The sequence below is a fragment of the Panthera pardus genome, unplaced genomic scaffold (genome assembly GCF_024362965.1).
Source record: "Panthera pardus isolate Hobbes unplaced genomic scaffold, ASM2436296v1 HiC_scaffold_27, whole genome shotgun sequence".
Lineage (NCBI taxonomy): Eukaryota > Metazoa > Chordata > Mammalia > Carnivora > Felidae > Panthera > Panthera pardus.
In genome coordinates, this window is record NW_026526843.1 from 107,363,678 (window position 1) to 107,370,855 (window position 7,178).

Here is a 7,178-nt window from a genome sequence, read left to right on the forward strand (position 1 = left end):
TACCTCTATAGAGGAGTGTTAGTTAACAAAAAAGCATCTGATGTTCCAAGCTTTGCAACTCCTTTAACAGGCATGGGTGATTGGAGAAACTTACTAACACCCCAAAGGTATTCCATGATTTTATTTCTGGTTATGCTCAAATGACATATCTGAGCCACTTTCCATTATATGACTTGGTTTGTACTCTGCAGCCATTTAAAAATTTTTGTTAATGTTTATTTATTGTTGAGAGAGAGAGACAGAGCATGAATGGGAGAGGGGCAGAGAGAGAGCAAGACAGAATCTGAAGCAAGACAGAATCTGTGAGCTGTCAACACAGAGCCTGATGCAGGGCTTGAACTCATGAGCCGTGGGATCAAGACCTGAACAGAAGTTGGACGCTTAACCAACTGGGCCACCTAGGCGCCTTGAACCATGCAGCCATTTTGAAAGATGCATAAGAGACCCTGATGTTAATGTCAAAATGTGGTTTAGGGGTACCTGGGTGGCTCAGTCGGTTGAGCTCAGGTCACGATTTCTCGTTTTGTGGGCTCAGGTCACGATTTCTCGGTTTGTGAGTTCAAGCCCCATGTCAGGCTCGCTACTGTCAGTGCAGAACCTACTTCGAATCCTCTGTCCCCCTTTCTCCATCCCTACCCCACTTGTGCTCTCTCAAAAATATTAAAAAACAAACAAACAAAGAAAGAATGTTGTTTCATCTTTCTGAAGAAGGTCCATCAAAAGTCATGGGCTTGGGTATCTGTACACAGCTGTAAGTGGTTGACAGCTGGCTCTCTGGGGTCAGATGCTAAAAGCCAACCCACTTCATTGTGGGCCGATTGCAGACCTGGTGCAGGGTGCGATCAGCTGACACAGGATGTTCCATCTTCTTCTGGGAAACCCCTCAGCCAGCCCAAGTCTGCACCTCAGCAACAGTCATTTGGGAGCTGGCACTAGATTCTCCTACTTAGACGGCTTATTGCCAAATGAAGTAGGACAGGCAAAGACCTAGTGAAAGGGACAAAGAAGGCTGAATATTCTTGGCAATCTAGAAGACATATTGAAGCACCAACATGACATGGAATCCATTAAGGCTTAAGTTTTTCTAGGGCAGGACTTCTGACTCATTCTCTCATCATTGTGCCATCAGTGCCTAGCATATCTGGAACATAATAGATATTTTTTAAATGTTTTCTTTTTTTTGAATTTATTTTTATTTATTTATTTATTTTTTTTTGAGAGAGAAAGAGAGCACAAGCAAGGGAGGAGTAAAGGGAAAGGGAAGAAGAGAATCTTTTTTTAAATAATTTTTTTAATGTTTATCTTTGAGAGACAGAGACAGAGCACGAGCAGGGGAGGAACAGAGAGAGAGAGAGAGAGACAGAGAGAGAGACAGAGAGAGAGACAGATACCACCTGAAGCAGACTCCAAGCTCTGAGCTGTCAGCACACAGCCGGATGTGGGGTTCGAACTCGTGAACTGGGAGATCATGACCTGAGCCGAAGTCAGATGCTTAACTGACTGAGCCACCCAGGTGCCCCACAGTGGGAAGGAGAGAATCTTAAGCAGGATCCCTCTCAGTGTGGAGCCCATCGTGGGGCTTGATCTCATGACCGTGAGATCATGACCTGAGCCTAAATCAAGAGTCGGACGCTTACCCGACTGAGCCACTCAGGTGCCCCAATATCTTTGAATAAACGAATTGAAAATTCTACATGGTTCTTGAACTTGAGAGCAATGCTTCTCAAATCTTAGTGTGCACTGGAATGTCCTGGAGGTCTTGATAAAAAACACATGGCTGGACTCCACCTCCCAAATTTCTGATTCTGGGGGTCTGGGACAAGGCCTGAGAATATGCATCTTTGACAGGTTTCCAGGTGAGGCTGTGCTGCGGGTTGGCTGACCACACTGTGAGTAGTGCTGCCTCAGAGTGTGTGAGAAACACCCAGGAAGCTTATTACAAGGCTGACACCCTTGCTCTGTGCCTGGGGATTATGATCCAGTTGGTCTGGCATGTAGTCCAGAAGCCTGCATTTTAACAAGCTCTGAGATTCTGATGGTCTGCAACCACATGGTCAGAACCGCGGATGGTTTGTATCTCTCTTACTGAGAGTTACCAGAGTCATCAACTGCCCCTTTGGAAACCAAGTCAGTTGCAAAGCTCAGTGGCAGCCAAGTGTGGCAAGCCACATGCACAAACATGGATGAAAGTGGGACCTCAGGTGTGAGCTGTTGTAGAGTGAAAGAATAGACATGAGGCCATCCCATGTAGGAAGGAGAGAGAGAAGTATTAGAAGGAAAAAGCTGGGCATAGCTTTAAGGTACATGCGATGCAGATGGAAGCTGGAGGTGGTGAGGCTTGTAGGCAGCAGCTGGCCTGAGGAGGGGGGGCATGATACGGAAGAACCGAATCAATCCTACAGAATAAAGATGTCAGGTAAAGCTCACATTTAAATGGCACCTGCAGATGAAACTTCAGGGCCCAGTGATTCCGAAGTGTGGTGTGCTGGCTTTGAAAGGACCCTGGAGTTCACTCAGTTCCCCACAAGATCCCTAAAAGCCCACCTGGGTAGAGGTGGAGGTGCCCAGCCCCAGCATCAGGCTGTCCTGACTCCCAGGTCTTCTGTGCCACCGGACACACATCTATTCACACAGCACATCTGTCGTGCTCTGTACATGGCTGCAAGTGGATGACAGATGGCTCTTTGTGGATATAATATGTGCCACCACCTTCTGAGAAATTTCCCACTTATATATCTTGCGTTGGGTTTCCCAGAGGCAGGGGTTCGTTCTGAGATGAGGACTCCTGTGAAAGTCATTTATTAGGAGGTATTCCTGGAAAAAATAGGTAGGCAGGCGAGACTGGGAAGAGAAGGAAGTCACCACGCAGGATCTCACAGAAGGTGGCTTTGGCTCAATCCCATGCGGGATCTCTAGAAACTGTGGGTCACACCTGGAAAGGGAGCTGTCAAGGGTGGCCCTCAGGAGGTGTAAATTTTTCGGTACTTTTTCTTTTGTTCAGGTGCAGTGGCAAGGTGGGCTCCAGCAGCCTGGGGTGGGGGGTGCTGCCCACCCAGGGACCCAGGTGCTGGTTGCTGGGGAGCAAAAGTGACTGGGATGGATGTGCATGGGTGGGGCTCTGACAAGGTCTGCTGTGTCACTTTGGACGAGTTCCCTATCTTCTCCAAGGCTCAGGTAACTCTTCTAATGGCCTGGTATGTTCTACTTCTACTTCTACATTTTCTTTCAAAGTTCTAAATTGCTAGAAGGTTCCCATTTATGCTGTGTGGCCCAATATCTCTTTGTAACTTCTTCTTACTGGTCCTAGGTCTGTAGCCACAAGACCACCACCTATGTCCCTCCTTCCTTTGAGAAAGTTGACAACAAAGATCATTTAACCTCCAAAAGATTCTTTTGTTTTAGCCTAAAATCTTCACCTCCTTTACCTGATCCCTGTTTGAGAGAAAGAATGTTTCCAGACCCTCCCCTCCTTCTAGCTGGCCTCTTTGGACATTACCTGATCCATCTGAGGCATCTTAAAATGTGGCTCCAGATGGGAACTCAGGGCTTCTCATTTGAGTATTCAGTCAAGAGTTTGAGAAACTGGATTGCTTACCAAGTCATCATCTCATGCTTCAGTGATCTGCTGTTAATGTTATCATCATGTAAAGTATGAAAGGCAAATAAGCCCACAATCTATTTTTGTTAATATGACCAGTCATATGACACGGGGGCACTAATTTTTCCCATCTGGGTCTCTGACCTCTGACCTTTTGGAGCTAGTGCCTCTTCTCTTCTTTGGAAAATGCTGACATCATACCCAGAACAAGTTGTTACAGAGTATGGTGAATTCAGGATGTAGCAGAACAATGCTCGATTCCAGTGCTTCTCACACTTTTTGAAGAAGGGTTTGGAGAAGCATATTACTGGGCTCCCCACTAGTGGAGCTTCTGATGCAGTAGGTTTGAGGGGGGGGCTGAGAATTTACACTTCTTAATAGGTTTCTAGGTGATACTGCAGGAAGATCACTGAGAACCACTACTCAGTTACACTTCCAGTGTGCTTAGACTCTGGTATTAGGAGTTTTCAGAAAGCTTTAGTCAAGGAAGAAAAAAGAAGGAAAAACGCACATTTATTGTGTGTACTTACATCATGAGCAGTCATAATCTAATTTTAACAGACCTGTGAGTGTACAGTTATCATCCTCTTTTTAAAAACAATAAAACAACACTCATAGAATTTAAGTCACTTGCTTAAAGTCACATGGGGCAGATCTGGAAATGAAGCCCAGGTCTGTCTGACCCCAAAGCCCAGTCCTTCCCCATTGCCAGGCTGCTTCTTAAACTGTCCGCTGGGCCAGAATGCCAAAATCACATGTGATTAACACACACACCCTGTCCCTTGAAATTCTTTTGCTTGAACTGCATGTCACAAAGATAAAATACATTTCCTGTGCACAAAAAGTGGTCTTGGAACAGGGGGAAGATGACACGGGAGTGTTTTTCTACTGTATGTCTTTATTGTTTGTGATCATGTTTTCACAGATAGCTAACTTAAATGTGCCTATTTCTAGTAACAGGCTCTCTATGGAGGCTGCCAGAAGCCCTACGTAAGAAGGAAGTATATTGGGACTTAAAGGAGAACTGAAGATAGATGATAAAGAGTTAACCTGCCAAAAACAGTATCCTAAATACCAAACAAGCACAGTTTAGAGTTTTGTGGTTTTGAGAAAAGGTTCCCAATGTTATTACTATACATAATCATTTTCTTCCTCAAAAGTGCACTACAACGGATGAAGCTTGAAAACATGGTAAGTCACAGAAGTGGGTCACAAAAGACCAGGTGTTGTACGACTGCATTTATATGAAATATCCAGAGATAGAAAGTAGATAAGTGGTTCCCTCGGGCTGAGGCCAGGGCTGCTTGGTGGCATAGAGAAGTGATAGTTTAAAGGGCACAGGGGTTGGTCCTTCCTTCCTTCCTTCCTTCCTTCCTTCCTTCCTTCCTTCCTTCCTTCCTCCTTCCCTCCTTTCATTTTTTTAAAAATTTACATCCAAGTTCGTTAGCATATAGTGCAATAATGATTTCAGGAGTAGAATCCAGTGCTTCATCCCCTATGTATAACACCTAGTGCTCGTCTCAACAAGTGTCCTCCTTAATGCCCCTTGCCCATTTAGCCCATTCCCCCACCTATAACCCCTCTAGCAACTCTCAGTTTGTTCTCTGTATTTAAGAGTCTCTGGGGCACCTGGGTGGCTCAGTCAGTTAAGCAATATGACTTGGACTCAGGTCATGGTGTCATCGTTTGTGTCGAGCTCTATGCTGGCACCTCAGAGCCTGGAGCCTGCTTCCCATTCTGTGTTTCCCTCTCTCTGCCCCTCCCCTGCTGGCACTCTGTTTCTCTCTCAAAAGTAAATAAAAACATTAAAAAAAATAAAAAAAGAGTCTCTTCTGTTTTGTCCCCCTCCTTGTTTTTATATTATTTTTGCTTCCCTTCCCTTATGTACATCTGTTTTGTATCTTAAACTCCACATATGAGTGAAGTCATATGATATTTGTCCTTCTCTGACTAATTTCACTTAGCATAATACACCCTAGTTCCATCCACATTGTTGCAAATGGCAAGATTTCATTCTTTCTGGTTGCCAAGCAATACTCTATTATATATAAATACCACATATTCTTTATCCATTCATCTGTCGATGGACATTTGGACTCTTTCCATACTTAGGCCACTGTCGATAAGAGCTGCTATAAACATTGGGGTGCATGTGCCCCTTTCAAACAGGACTCCTGTATCCTTTGGATAAATACCTAGTAGTGCAATTGCTGGGCTGTAGAGTAACTCTAGTTTTGATTTTTGAGGAACCTACATACTGTTTTCCAGAGTGGCTGCACCAGTTTGCATTCCTACCAGCAGAAAGGGTACAGGGTTTCTGTATGAGGGGATGAAAATGCCCCCAAATTAGACTCCAGTGTTGTTGCCTAGCTGTAAATATGCTAAGAACCACCGAACTGTACACTTTAAATTAGTGAGTTATATGGTATGTGGATCATATCTCAATAAAGCTGTTACCAAAGAAAGCACATTACATTTGCAAAGAAATGCTGTGTCTGTTATATGTGGATATTTGCAATTTTTGATTTTTTTTAAAACATACACAATTCTTTTAGAAACAAGGACTACGAAATGTAGGTTGAGCTAGACAAGACTGATTCAGGCCAAGTGGGGCTCCATGGCTGACAGCAGTGCCACCCTGACGTGGCAAGTAAGGTGTATGCATGGAGGACTGCGGTTCTAGGTTCTCTCACAGGAGGTTCAGGTGTATGGAAGGGAATGCTGACAGGAGGTCACAGTTCTGACAAGGGGTGAAGGGTTCAGAGCAAATTGCAGGATCCCACCAGGCATGCTGGGGTGCATATCTGGGCCTTCAGTAGAAGCCCAGCCACGTGAACTGGGACCCAGCGGAGCTACTGGGGCACGTGGGGCCCCTCCTCCAGGGAGGAGTAGCAGCAGCAGGTCTGACTAGATGCCAAGAGCCATGTGGGACTGATCTGGGTAAAGGAGTCAGGCTGCAGGACAGTGCTGGCTTGCAGTGGGGGCTGGATGAGGTGGTCTGGCCTTTTCTGAAGAGTCGGGTCCAGTCAGGGGCCACCCATGGTTACCCGTTTGATTCTTAGTGTTGTTAGCTCACAGCCTGACCAGGATGTGTCTTCAACCCTAGCTGTGTGAATTCAAGAAAGAGAGCCAGAGAGAAGGAACTAATTGTTCTTGTCAAGTTCCTCTTAATAACCTGTTGCTCCTCCCACTGATGGTACCACCAGGTACCTAGATCTGTTCAACCCAACATTAATTATGCCAAAGACTGTGACAGGGGCTAGAAATAAAAAGACCAAGAAACGGTCCTTGCCCTCAAGGAGCTTATAGTCTAAATGGGGAAGGCCACTCATAGCAGATCATTTTTAACATGATGATCATATCCTATCACATGTGCTCATCACCAAGCATTCAGGTTGGGTTGCAGAGCCTGCTTCTAGGGGACCCAACTTAAGACACACATCTAACACAACTAAAAAAAGGACACTGAAATGTTTTTTAGTATACTTAATATTGCACAAAAATTAAAATTTTGACCCTTTCTGCAAACGTTACTCAAAGGAAAAAAATGTTCTTGGATGGACTGATAGTTATATTTTCT